This window comes from Eptesicus fuscus, chromosome 10, assembly GCF_027574615.1.
Source record: "Eptesicus fuscus isolate TK198812 chromosome 10, DD_ASM_mEF_20220401, whole genome shotgun sequence".
NCBI lineage: Eukaryota > Metazoa > Chordata > Mammalia > Chiroptera > Vespertilionidae > Eptesicus > Eptesicus fuscus.
The window spans coordinates 76866523-76881328 of NC_072482.1; the positions used below are offsets into that span (position 1 = coordinate 76866523).

Sequence of the window (14806 nt, forward strand, 5' to 3'; positions counted from 1 at the left end):
GATAGAATAAAATAGTGCATATCAAACACTGTAAACGTTTGGGAGGCCAGACATTGCCAACTTTTTGCCGGCCCTCAGACTGGGTAATGAAATAGTGTGGATGTGAGAAAGGACCAAACTTGTCGATTCTGGAATCTAGAGGAAAATATATAGGTAGGATTCGCAGGTCGACTCTTTAATTAACTGTGTCTCAGGTAATTCGCCCTGAGGTAATGTGCGTTGTAGGACCTGATTTCTTCATCTGCAAAAGGTGGTCAGTCCTAACACTTTCCCTACCAACCTCAAAGCATTTTGGTAGAAATGGAAATACTGAGTGTATTCTAAGAAATGACATAAATTTGTCATTTTCTGATATGTTGCTCCAGTGGCACATACCTGCTTTTTATTTACAGAATGAATCATAACTACTTAGAGAAGCAAGAGGAGCAGGTTGAGAAATGTTTACTGAATTAGTAAGTTGATCTAAATATTTGTAGAATATTTTTGCAATCAGAAGACAGCATTAATATGACTGCAGATGAGTCATTTACCTCTGTGCAATGTAATTTTCTGTTTCTTACTTGTAAAAAGGAAATGCAGATTCTAGCTTTACATATTAATACAGTGCATAAGTTCTTTCCTGACACCAAGGAAAAGTCTTTCTCAGAAAAGAGAATGCTATAGTTATACAGTGTGGGGCAAAAGTAGGCTTACAGTTGTGAATATACAAAACACAGATGTATTCTTATATTATTATTTATTAATTATTGTGTTATTTTCCATATGAATGACTATAAACTTACTTTTGCCCCACTCTTTATAAACTGAGCATATACTACTGTGTGTCATTTGCAGTAAATTTAACTGGAACCTGGCTTAAGGGACATATAAAAAACCATAGGTTCAGAAATAAGAACAAATGTTTCACAAACTAGGTCCTTGATTCATTTGATAGGATGCAAGGCCCTTAATCACTTATACTAATTCATTTTTTATCCTTTCGTTATTAATGCTAATGATTAAGTTGAATGAAATAAAAATAATTGTCTACATTTAAAGGAGCATGTGTTCTGACCCTCCACATAGGACACTTGCTTGGTATCTCATCTAAGAATTTTTAGTAGATTTCCCTTGACAAGCACATCTTAGTAATACTCAGATGTGTGGGCATCTCTATCAAAGGGTGTGCTTAGAATTAAGTATGTTTTGGTCTACATTGCTGTCTTTACTAGGTATCAAGAGGGCTCTCAGTGACTTGAAAGGCTTTGGAGCATCTTTTGCAGTGTTTGGAAGTCTATAAAAGGGCAGAAGTTCTTTACCCCAGCAAAGGGGATTTGAGGGGAGAGCAACAGGTCAGAGACGAGCTTTCATTTTTGCAGGGCAGAGGGTTGGTGGCCAGATTTTAAAATTCTACTATTATCCAAGAATACTACTTATAATAAATTCCTGAGCTTGTTAAACCCTAAAATATCTTAAAGTTCATTAAGTATTATGAAACATTTAACTTAAAAATGAATTCAAGTAGGATAATATACAAAAAGACCAAGAAGGTTTACTGGAAAAGTAAATTCCAACATTTAGGTTGTGTAACTTTTGAGTTTTAACTTGTAGCCTATGGCAGTTGACAATAATTTTAATGAATCTCTATAGTAGCATTCATAGACTTAGAACTTATCTTAAGAACATCTCATTTTCAATCTCTTTTCCTTAGCAGAAATGATTTCTAAAATATAAGAAAAGTATATCTTTTTCATAGAATCAAAGACTCCTATGTTTTGAAAAGCCATTCGCTAAATGCTAATTATTCTTAGCTTATGTCTTAGAAATCACTATATCCAAAAGCCTCCATCCTTCTCTGATACAAACCAAGGTACTTTCTCAGAAAAAAGAATATTGTTTTCATATTGTATTATGTTGTATGTCATTTGAAGTGAGTTTTAAGAACATTCTCATTAGAGTAGTATTGTGAGAAATCAATTTTACTGTCTGCACTTTATTTCAAACCAAGGAAAAGTTTATAATTGCAGTTTAATGTTGATAGTACACTTTGTAGTTGTAATAAAAATTATAAAGCTAAGCAGATTTAAAAAATCAGTGCCTTGATCATGAATATATTTAATGAAATGACTGAAATTCAAAATATTCATTACATTATTAATTTAAATTTTAATCATGTAATGATATAAATATTTACTACTAAAAGTATGATATATGGTAAATAATATCTAAAATTACAAAATGACAAAGATAAATACTTTCATCTTCACTAAAGATAGTATTATAATAAAAACTATTGGTGGTTTCTATTTACTTGTGATTCCAGTTTTTGATTTGTATTTTGATCTTGTACAAATGTTTAAAATTGTGACTTGAAAATGTTTGTATCATCAAATGACAGTACAGACCACTTGCACACAGATGTAGATATAAAAAAGAAAATTCTTGGTAATTTATATTAAAACCACACTTCTCATAAGAGCTCATCTCTGTCTCTCTGTCTTGAGACCCACTATCCAGCTGATATCTTCATACACAATAAACATGACCCTAGTTACCTTTGCCAAATAGGGGACTTTACCCTAAATTTAAAATTTTAGGGGGGAAGTTATTATTTCCACTTTCTTTAGTAATAGTATTATTGTTATCACCTACCAGTAAGGATTGGGTATACTCTGATAGAAGCTGGAGTTATCAATTTGTTTAACACACTCCTTTTTTTTGAAGATAATTGTCAGGAAATTCTCATAGATAAATTAAACCCCTAACTCATCTGTTTAAACATGATATGTCCTATTCAATAATAATGAATAGTTGTTCATGGCCTATGATGTTAAAGAGGAAAAAAGGAAAAATAGCCAGACTGAATCATCATTTCTTAGTCATTTCTTCTTAACGGACCAGATTCATGGTAAGTAGGTGGGTTCTTCATCCCAAAGGGCCAGGTTTGAATCCTTCCCTTTATTAGTTGTTTAACTGTGGAAAGTTAACTGTCATCACAGCTTAACTTTGTCATTTAAATGGGTAATGGTACCTTCCTTATATGATTGTTTATACTGAAAAATAAACATCAGTTCTTTTTTTAAAATTGTTAACACTAAGCACATTATCTGACACATAGAAAGCTCTTAATAATTCCAACTATTATTATTCGGCCATTTGTTTTCAGTGTTGCATGCTGAATGATTTTTCATTGAGAGCTACTATCTAGTGAGGAGGCCCAGAAAAGGATAGAGCATCATGCAAAAAGGTTGACCATTACTGAGTTTTAAGACGGTTACTTTTATCTGTTGTGCTCTCGGGAAAATTATTTACTTCCCTGAACCTCAGTTTTTCTCATCTGGAAAATGGGCATAATAGTTCTTACCCAATAGAGTTCTTATGACTACTAATGAATCAAAGGAGTTTAATGTTTGTAAGTATTTAGAACAGTGTCTGGTACACAGTGTTGGTTAAATAAAGTAGTTAAATAAATTTATCTAAATCACTAACAATGCACAATTGTTAATCTGTTGATCATCTTGTTAGGTGTCTGGTTACTGAGGAATCCCAAACAAGCCAACACTTTCCAGACAGTCAGAGTTTCAAATAAAACCTAGAATGTCACTCATTTCATTTAGGGAGATCATCTTGAGAATGGCCTGTTGTGGAGAAATCTGAAGTTGAAGTGAACAAATACTGTCAATGATCCTCATCAATAGATGCAGGAAGGAAAGAAATTGCTATGCTTTCTACTTGCTACTGAACAGAACAACTTTCTTGCCACGAAATTAGATGCTACTATTCTTTTCTGTTGGTGGCATTCATAAATCTGAATGATTTAATTGGGGAATGGTTCCTAGGACAAGGAAATCTAAGCATAATTGTCATTGAATAACCATGAAATGTCCTTGAAGCAGGGTACTGTATATCCATGAAATAGTCATTCAAAAATTGATTTTCCTATACTAGACTCATAGTATGAACAGTTGACTTTATATGCTATGTTAAATGGGCATTGCAGCCTTGCCCAGTTTCTCTTCTTTTTACTAAAATGACACCATCAAATGCCAAATTTTAGCATTGACACATTCTGAAATGTCAAGTATGAGAGAGGGTTTCTATTTCTGAAAATGTGTAAGATTTCAGGGTTAAACTTAGTAAGTTGTGGGAATTCTAAATTTCAGACTACATGATTTGACAACTGTTAGAATTATCTCTTCTCTGTCAGTATATCTTCTTCCTTCCCACCCCCATGAAACTCTGCAAAATATATTTTAATTGATGTGCTTTTCCCCTGATGGAAATAGCTTTTTGGTTTGTCATCAGGATGCCTTTCCACAGACTCTCCTCTTAAGTTCTCATTGTTTTTTCATGTGTTCACCTTCTGTTTCACTTTATTATGTGGCAGATTAGTAGGTGTTTTCTATTGACTATTGACTGAATGGTTGTTTGTATTTTTACCCATTTCCATTCTAACTTTGTATAACTTCTTTTGGCTTACTGACATTTCCTCTCTGTCTTTTACTAATTTAGTATTTCCTAAAAGCAAATCTGTGAATCTTTAGGCAGATTTATTTAGTTTGTTGAAAGAAATTAACTTTCAAAGAGGACCCATGTGAAAATACTTTCCACTCCTTTTAAGCATTTTGTAACACTCTATTTGGTTATTGAATTCTTAATACCAGTTCATTACCACTGGCACCTGTGATTTTGTCATTCTTGTCCTCTAGGAAAAGTTAGGCTATAAATGCAAAAGAATCCTCTTCTGTGGGAATTTGTCATCCACAGTTTATAAAAACAAAAATAATTATACCCTTATATCCAAGTGTGTATGAAATTTTATATTTGTTTTATCTTCTAGAGAAGAGATGAAAATACTTGGGCATTTACATGGCTAATACTGTAACTTTGGTTTGACTCAAATTAGCACATTTTAAAAATGGTTGACTTAGCTTGCTCAGTTTTGCAAAGTTCTTTTCAGATCCTCTTGGGTTACATCTACTTCACAGAAATACTGGAGATTGTCTAGCTACATGGGTGTTCTTAATGACCACTTGAGGGTACAAGGTAATTGAATTCACTTTGAAAGCATGTCTTTTCATGGAAGTGATTTATTGTTAACTCTGTCACTAATTATCTTTCTGACCTTAGAGAAAGTGCTTAACCTCACACTGGTTCTCAAATTCCCTGTCTGTAAAATAAAGGGACTGGACCAGATGATTTCCATTGGCTCTTTTTACTTGTAAATATTTATGACTTGCTACAAACTAGAAGTGAACTCTGTGCTGGGGTTTGGATGCCCTGTGGTCTGAGTTCCTGATGTGCTTGCTTTTCACTGTCCCTGGGCATGGTAGGGTAAAACGCATAGGACCCCACTGCCTCCCTTGAGTTAAAAGGCCCCCTTCTTTAGTCTCTTGGGCATGGGCTTTCTTAGCATATGTTCTGAGGCTTTTGTTTCCACCTAAAAATGGGAATAATAATAATAGTAATAACTTGTCTCAAATGGTGGCAGTCATCATTAAATGAGATAGCTTGTAGAGTTCTATGTTTGGCATATATTATTAGATAGCTCAATAAGTACTAGCCATATTCCCAATTTATGTTGGCTTCATGTACCTCTAAATATTGGAAATAATTTAAATAACATAAATCTAAATAAATAAGTAAATAATCTAAATCTTCAAAATAATGTAATTTTAATTGGATAGAAATTAAGAATGCCAGGGTGAGCAAGGCTTACAGGTTGGTACAGTGTCCAGGATGAGCTCTGGAGATAGGTAGGGGTTGTAGTCTAACTCTGCTTTCTATTAGCTCAATTACCCTGGGCAAGCTAAATTCTCAGAGTTTGTGTGTTCCTTTGTGAAGTATGAAAAAATAATTTCTAGTGAAGATGAAATGAATACAAGTGAAAACACCTGTTACATAATAGGCTTGTAATTGCTTGTTTTCTTCTCTTGATGGGGATTATAGAGATGGACAACTTAAACTCCATCTAGTATTTTCTCATACTTTGAGTAGGACTGCACTCAAACTATGGTAGGCAATAAGTCTCTATTTTATTTTGAAGAAACGATTCCCTGGGAATTAGATTTCATAGCTTGCGTCCATTGTTATAAACCAAATGAAATTTAAGCTAATTTCCTCCTGTTCTTGTCTCAGTGAGGATAAAACCCAGCTGGTGACTATCCTCTGGGAAATATTCTTTTTCATTCCAAGATCACCCATTAGCCTTCCATTCTATGGCCTTTCATAATGCCATTTTCAACAGACATAAAAATATATTTACTTTTGTTTGTTCTTCTTTTACCATTGAACTCTCTCCCTAATTTAGTACATCTTTTTAAAGTAGTCCAAAGTTTGGATGACAATATTGAAAAGCATTAGCACATTTATTAATAATTATTAAGTATAAAAATTGGTAAATAATTTTATTAACAATTTTATTGAAAGAGTACTAAGACATTTATGTTGAATTCTAGATATTGATGGTGTAATAGAGAAGTTTGGTAATATTAAGATATGAATGACTTTTACTTTAGTACAGGGAAGTATATAGGTAAAATACCCATTTTTTGCTACTTTAATACATTATCTTGTTAGATTTTCACAGCCTCCCATGAAGTCAGTTGAATTACCACCACTTTCCAGATGCCCACACTGAGACATGGCATGAGTAAGTGAATTGCTTAGTATTACACAAATTATGTGAAGCAGAGCTAAGAGTGGACACAGACCTTCTTAGCAAAACTGCTGGACCTTTCTCTATACAATTTCTACTAGCTCAAGCCTTATGATTTTTCCATATGATGTATACTACAATGAAAAATAATTTATGTGAGAAATGTCTGACAGCTTACTAGTATATACAGCCACTGGCCCTTTGAATATGCTTCTCAGAATCCAGGCTACTGTGTGTCCTACACATAGACCAATGGCTACCTGAACAGATCCTTGCAGAGATATATCCAGTTCAGAGATATTGGGAATTAAACTTAAATCTAGTCAGATGGCATTTGAGTACACAGAGACCTGCTGTCTTCACTCTTGGGGATAGAAAATGCTTGTTAACAAGGGATGATACATACTGTTTCATTTGTGATTTAGAAAGTCAGTTAAATACAATTAGAATTAGGACGATTAGGCCAAAAATTATACATATGGCTACAAAATGTTAAATCTCAGAGAAGACATGAGGGAGAAAGGATTTGGAAATAATTTCAGTGGCAAGAAGGTAGCCTGCTAAAAACACGTCTTGTATTGGACATGTCATTGGAAACAATCCATAGCCTTCTATTTAAACTGAATTATAATCCTCTTGTAAGTTAAGTGAAAATAATAGTCATGACCTATTTTGTTCCCCTTCACCATAAGGTTCTATAAAAAGGGAATTTTGAGAAGACATACTAGCATTTTCACTTGGAAGTTATTTTTTGGCAAAATTCCTGAGAAAGTACCATAAAAACAAGAACCATGTTGTTGGAAAGGGAACTAGAAGTGTTGGCATCTCAGAGTGGCCAAAGAACCAGACTGAGTTCTAATGCGGGTTCTAATCTTACACTGACCATTGGTCTGCCCAACATGAATGTGTCCCCTCCATAGCGCTTCTCGGGAGATTGAATTCAATTTATGTTAATAACACAGTTCAGACTACAAATCTGTATAACTGAGAGGCTGTTCTAAGTGATCTTTAATCCTTAAAATTTCATGACTTTAGTTAAATATGGGAATGGACAAAACTAGAAATTTATAACATTTATAAACTAAACCATAACAAAAGTCTGTTCTAAAAAGTTGTAAGAGAAATGAAGATCACTTTGGTGTGTGTTCCCATAGGATATAATGCGCCAATTTTATTTTGATGTCTGTTTTCAAGGTAAAAATATATATACTTATTAAAACAAGATGACATCCATTGTTTCCTGTTTGTTGCAATGATGAAATACTTAATAGTTTTTATGAATGGATATTTCAGTAATTGGCAGAAAATATGGATGTAGTAGAAACTCACTTGAAATAAAAGATGATTACTATTCAAGTTTATAGAACTCATAAATTAAAGGATAGTTTTATATGCCCTAGTCAAATTATATAAAGCTGAAAAGTTGTAATTTTTAGAATATCAAGCCTCTCTTGGTGCACTTAAAATGAATGGATTTCTACATAAAAAGTTCATATTATATGTGAATTTAACAATACAGGTGTCCCCAATGTAAACACACTTTGAATAATTATTAATTCCAATGGGTTAAATCTGAAAATAAACATCAATTGAGCCATCAGCTGTTAAGTGTGAAAACATTTTTTGGGGGGACACCTTGGATATCTATTTTATGAAGAGAAATATTACACTCACATGTCAAAAATGTTATGGTTGAGTCTTGCTTTTTTGAGTCATTGTATTTTTCTTGATTCTCTTTTTTAATACATTTTTAATGATTTCAGATAAGGGAGCGGGAGAGAGAGATAGAAACATAAATGATGAGAGAGAATCATTGACCAACTGCCTCCTGCACTCCCGCTTCTGGGGATGGAGCGCAACCCAGGAATGAGCCCTGACTGGGAATCAAACTGAGACCTTTTGGTTCATAGCCCAATGCTCAACCACTGAGCCATGACAGCCAGACTATTTTTCTTGATTCTTAACCTAGGATGCACATCACACTCATCTGAAAAGAATCTTTAGGTGTGAGGTCAAAGCCCTTCTATTGGTGTTGGTTGTTGCTGTCTTTTGGAAAAGTTCCCCAAGTGATTTTATTACGAACACCCTTGTTGAGAATCACTGTTTTATATTTACTAAAATTTCCCAGGATACTGAATTTAAGTTCTATTTTATAGCATCTAGAAAAACACTTTATATTTTTAGTAGCATGAATACACATTTTTTGAGTAATACATTGTGTGTTTTTTTTAATAAATATTGTAAAATTGAACATCGACCATAAGATTCACTGTTAGTTGTCTGCACGTGAAGAAGATTTAAGCAATTTATGGTTTTGAGACAGTTTATTCCTTGATGCACTGCATATTTCTTTGTGGAAGTGAAGAGGCAAAACACCAGCTGTTTCCTGGAGCTGCAGCTGACTTTCATTATAAAATTTCACCATGAACTAATTCAGATATAAGGGATACTTTCTTTTATGAAAGGAAAAAGATTTGTGTTCTGGTGAAATATATACATCAAAGTTAACTCTATACGTTAATGCTTATAATGTAATGGACCCATTTTAGAAATTGTATACTGAAGGCCACCTTGCTCACTTTAAATGCATTCCATTACCAATAAAGAGTCTCACTGAATTGCTCTGTGTGGAATTTTAAATATTAAGTGAAGGCAAAACCATGTAAATAACTGTTAATCAGAATATAAATGCTACCCATAGCCTCTCAGCCTTTAGCTTAGTGTGAGGAAATCCTGAGAATATAGGAAAAGCACTTGCTTTGTGGTATATTTCAGAAATCAGATGTGCACTTAATATACTATTTAGCTAAAGCTGCTGGAAATATCCCCTCACACTACCTCTAAATTACAAGGAAGAATGAATCAGTGTCTAGTGAGTGCCTGCTTTGGAGAGTGCTCAGTGCTATGTCTTCTGTCATATATAAGGCAATATAAGACATAGGCTTTCACCCCTGAGGACCTTTTAATCTAGATGGGGAGAAGAGGTACACCGAATAACAGAGAAACCCTAAAGCTAGAGAGCAGACATTGGCATGAAAGTACATAGGATAGGCAAAAAGAAAGGAGAGAACAGTGAAGGGCAGTCCCGTCCACATGGAAAACATAATTTGGGGAAAGTACTACTAGATGGATCTGAGGCGTGTGGTGAGGGTGGCTAGGAGGCAAACTCTCTGTTTATGCACTTAAGTGCAAAAGTAAAATTAGATGATAAGACAACGTTTATTGAGAGCCCTGTATGTTTTGTGCACCGTCGATCTTGATAAAACCCGCAGGAAGCAGGTGGTATTATCCTCACTTTGCAGACAAGGACACTGAAGCCCTGGGAGGTTAAGTCACTTGCCCAATGTTGGTAGTTTCTTGTTTGTATACTTTTCCCCAAGGAATGTTGCATATTTTAAAAATAAACACAAATGAGCATGTTTGCTGGCTTAACCTCAAAATATGACTTTTAGGTACGTGGAAAACATGAAAAAATAGGAATCTGGCTTCCTTGTTAAAGTTCGGAAGTATTACACATTGGTGTGTGCGGAAGCTCCATCTCGTCGCACATGTGGCAAAGAATACTTGATGCTACGACCAGCATCTGCTTGTGCTAGAGCCAGCCAGCAGCTGCTGGCTGGACTTTAAATCCACAGTCTAGTTATGTCAGATGAGAATGCAGAATCCCTGCAGTGACTTGTTGTCAGGGCAACTGCATTTTTTGATGGGAGAATGCCTTATCCATACCAAAGCCCCTAGTGTGAAATATTGAAAGGGACTGCAGACTGTGGCGTTTAGTACCTAAATGGGGTCACTGATTTTATCTTGAATGATACCATTGTGTAGCTTTATCCCTAGACATGAATTTACCAGTTTTCCTTCACGTTAATACTCTGGCAAGTTGCGTCATACTGTCCAAAATAGAAATCCAGGCTACCTCTTAATTGCACACATATGCATGTAACCATTTAGTTCTTTAAAGAAAAGCTGCAAGCAGTTCCTCCGAAAAGAGAGATGGCCTCACAGTCCTTGTGGCAATGTAGGTGTCTTCTCTAGAAGTGATTTGACTGTTGAGTTTGTTGGATGTCCATTCCCATTGTCAATGTCAGTCATGTTTTCTTAATAGTTTAAATATATGTAATGTATGTGGGATTCTTTATAGAAGAGGTTTGTATCATTTAGCTTTTCGGTTTATTGAATCATGGGCCTAATAAAGATCTATCTCAAGATATCATTTATTTATGGCCCAAGATTTGAAAAAAAAAAAAAAAAGCTGCTTTAAAAACCACCCTCCAAAGATGTATGGCTTTTGTAATTACAAAACAATTCCATAGGTTTTCTAAAACCATCTTTATTAATGAAATTGGGCATCTTCTCCATAATAGCCAATTTTGACTTCAAGGCAAAAATCAGTTCTTTTGGGTGGAAACTGAACACAGGGTTTTGATCATAACAATGCACATTCAATAACAGGTCATAGTATTGATAGTTGTGATCTTGGTATCAGCATATATCCACAGAAAATGGAAATAACAAAATTACTCTGAAAATACTTTAAAAATTTGAATTTTAGAAAGCAAATATTTGCTGATTGCTCATTATGTATGTGCTTTATTCATTACTAATGCCATTTCACAGATGAGAAAACGGAGGCTCAGAAAATTAAGTCTTTCCTCATGTCACAGAGGATTTAGTATTATAAAACATCATTTTCTTAGCCTAGCAGTGGGGACTTGCACAATTTACTTAACTTCCATAAGCCTAAGTTCGGAGAGCCCTGTCTTTCTGGTCACTTAGAGCTGGTTTTACTAGTAAATCCTGGCTCTGTCATTTACCACATATGTGACCTTGAGCAACTTAAATACTCAGTAGAACTTGGATTCTCCATTTTCTTATTGGCAAAATGGAGATACTATCTATTCCATTCATAAGATTACTGTGAAAATTATTTGAAAATGGTTATAAGGCGCCGAGGCAAGATAGATGTGAAATATTATCATTCAATAGTAAATTTTTTTGTTTTTACTCTGATACTCTAAACCTTCTGTTTGCTTTTGTCAACTTGATTCCATTGCTACAGAAAATGAGGGCTATTGAAAAAACTGTCCTTTTTATCCAGTTAATTAATTGAAATTGGGATTCAAGTTTAGGTCATAAATTCCAAGTTGCTGTTACCTGTCTGTACCTCTCTTACAACATATGAAATGTAAAGCAATATCAAGGCAAATAACTTACACAAACTTTATATCCTTTCTACTCTGTCATCTTCTAATAATCTACAATGAAAGAATGTTTAGAGTTTTTGTAATTATCTAGTAATTTAAAGCAGTTGTGAAACTCACTTTGATTTCATTGATTTTTTTTGAGACATTAAAGAGAGGGAAACATTAAAATATATTTGTTTATATCCAACAGGGTTTTATATGCCATAATAGTTCCTTTATAACTTTAACTATTTTCACTACCTTAGCTTTTAATTTCTATACTAGAGGCCTGGTGCATGAAAATTCATGCACTGGATGGGGGGTCCCTCAGCCCTGCCTGCCCCCTCTCACAGTGTGGGAGCCCTTAGGGGCAGGAGGTGATCTGGCGATCAGGGGAAGGCAACGCCCCCATCACACCTCTGCTGCTACCACTGCTGGCAGCGCAAGCCTTGGCTGGCCCTGGTTACCTGAGCCTCAGGCGGCCCTGGGCAGCTGGGCAGCCACCATCCGAGGCTTGCCTGTGCCTTGGGCATTGGCTGGGCAGCTGCCATCTGAGGCTTGCCTGCGCCTAGGGCTGGCCCTGGGAAGCTGGGGGACTGAGGGGACTGGAGGACTCCACATGCCTGCCGCCCCAGCGGGGCTAAGGGGACTGGGTGCCGCCATCTTGTGGCTGTGGGCACCGCCATCTTTGTGAGGGTGTGGCAGTCAATTAGCATATTCACTCTTTATTAGATAAGATTCACCTTTAAGATAAAGCTTAGTTCTTTTAAGCTGACCTGCCAAATGTGTCTTACTTGTTATGTAAGGCAAGCTCTCATTGCAAGATGTCATAAGAGACACAATTGAATTAAATTTATAGGGTTAGAGAACTAAGTTCTTTTTTTATGATAAACAAGAAATGTCAGTACTCTGCGTAATATTTTCTACTCATATAGCAGATTAAGCTTTCCAACAGTTTGTTGGTCTGGTCACATAATTTTAAAGTATATTTATTCCAAGTGCTAAAAATTATTTTATGTAATAATTCATTTCTTCTTCAGATTGAATTAATAATCATATGAAATTCATATGTGCTATGATAGGCTCCTGGCCTGGCTTTCAATTATCTTGAAAAGAGATCACAGCGGTTAAATTTGTCTCATCATTTGAGAGATTAAGGAATTTGTTCTGAACACTGTTTCTCAAGAGAACGCTTGTTTTTCCCTCCTTTTCTTTGGTCTATTTTGTATGATGTGTGTGTCTACCTGTGCTGATTTGACATAAGATTTGAAAACTGTGTTTAATCAAGTGGTTGATATTCTTATTTTATTTAAAATGCTGGGAATTTTTAAAAAGCACTTGGTAACGTGTTTTTCTTTAATTTTCAATGTAATAGGTACTTGCTACAAGAAAAAAAGTGAAAAGTGTATAAAATAAATTATGGCATCCTCCTTCCTACAAATTTTACTTCCCTGAGGTAACCAATGTCAACAGATGTATTTGTAATCTTTTATAACTTTATGCTCAAGAAAACATTTATAAAATTATATAGGATTTTATTGAGTAAATCTCCCTTCTTTTTAAAAAACAAAACAAAAGTAAGATCACTACATATATTACTTTGAAATTTGCTTTTTCAAATTATCACTCCTATCATTATAGGTCAAAACATAACACATTTATTTTAATATTTACATAATTAAATCCCTTATTATGTATAAAAAGCACAATTTTTGTAGCCCTCCACACTGATACACATATTGGTGATTTTATTTTTTTGCTGCTGTAAACAGTAAATATTCTTGTATGTATGTTCTAGTGTATTAGTGGTTTCATTTCTGTAGGATAGATTCATAAATGCATTGAGTAAAGGTTATATACATTCCAAATTTTAATATATTCATGAGATTACTTTCTAAAACTCACACTCTAGCAAATGTGTACGTATTTCCTCATTCCCTCTCAAATACTGAATATTTCAGTCTTTTCAACTTGTTGCCTACTGATAGGTGAAACAAATATTAAAGTAGTTTTGGTTTGGTTTTTGTAGACTGCCAGTGAGACTGGGATTCTTTTCATTTATATTTCCTCTTTGGGGAATTTACTGTTAATCCATTACCAATTCATTTTTTAAAAATCCTTTTATTAATTTTGCCAGTTGTGAATTTTAAATAGAGAGAATCAGACAGTAGTGCTCTTTTGTGTGCATTTTCATCTTTGTATAGTGATTATACCATAATTTTTTATTCATTTATATCAGTGAGTTATTGCTGTGTACCAAACCACCCCAAATTTAAAGGCTTTAAGTAAATGCACATGTATTATAGTTTACAGATTGGCCAGGGGGTTCTGTTTATTGCTTTGCTTACTCATATTATATAATAAAAGCCCAGCCACCGAAATGGCGGAACGACCCGAGACCAGAATGACCACGGCCCTCATCCCAGCCGGCAGCCCTCCAGTGAGCGGTTAGGGGTGATCAGGGAGGCAGAGTGGTTAAGGGCAATTAGGCAGGCAGGCAGCGTGCTTGGGAACAATCAAGCAGGCAGAGGCTATTAGGGGAGATCAGGCAGGCAGAGGCATTTAGGGGTGATCAGGCAGGCAGAGTGGTTAGGGGTAAACAGGCAGGCAGAGGCAGTTAGGGGCAATTAGGCAGGCAGAGGCGGTTAGGGGCAGGCAGGCAGGTGAGTGTTTAGGGGTGATCAGGTAGGCAGGCGAGCAGTTAGGGGCCAGTGTCCTGGATTGTGAGAGGGATGACCGACTGCGGGTTTAGGCCTGATCTGCAGGGATCCCTGCGAAATTGGGCCTAAACCGGAAGTCAGACATCTCCCAAGGGGTCCTGGATTTCAAGAGGGTGCAGGCTGGGCTGACAGACGCCTCCCCCCACCCCCATGCACGAATTTCATGCACCTGGCCTCTAGTAGGTCTATAATCAGCTTGGGTTGTGTAGGCAGTTCTTTACTGATGGCTGAGCTCTGTCATATGGTTGGGAGTCAGCCCTTTGTAA

The 14806-nt window shown here is 35.5% G+C and overlaps 1 protein-coding gene across 1 annotated transcript in view; it reads left to right on the top strand.

Annotated features, from left to right (window-relative positions):
- Window positions 1-14806, top strand: part of MOXD1 (monooxygenase DBH like 1) — an 81631-nt gene that overhangs the window by 22162 nt on the left and 44663 nt on the right. The window lies entirely within an intron of this gene.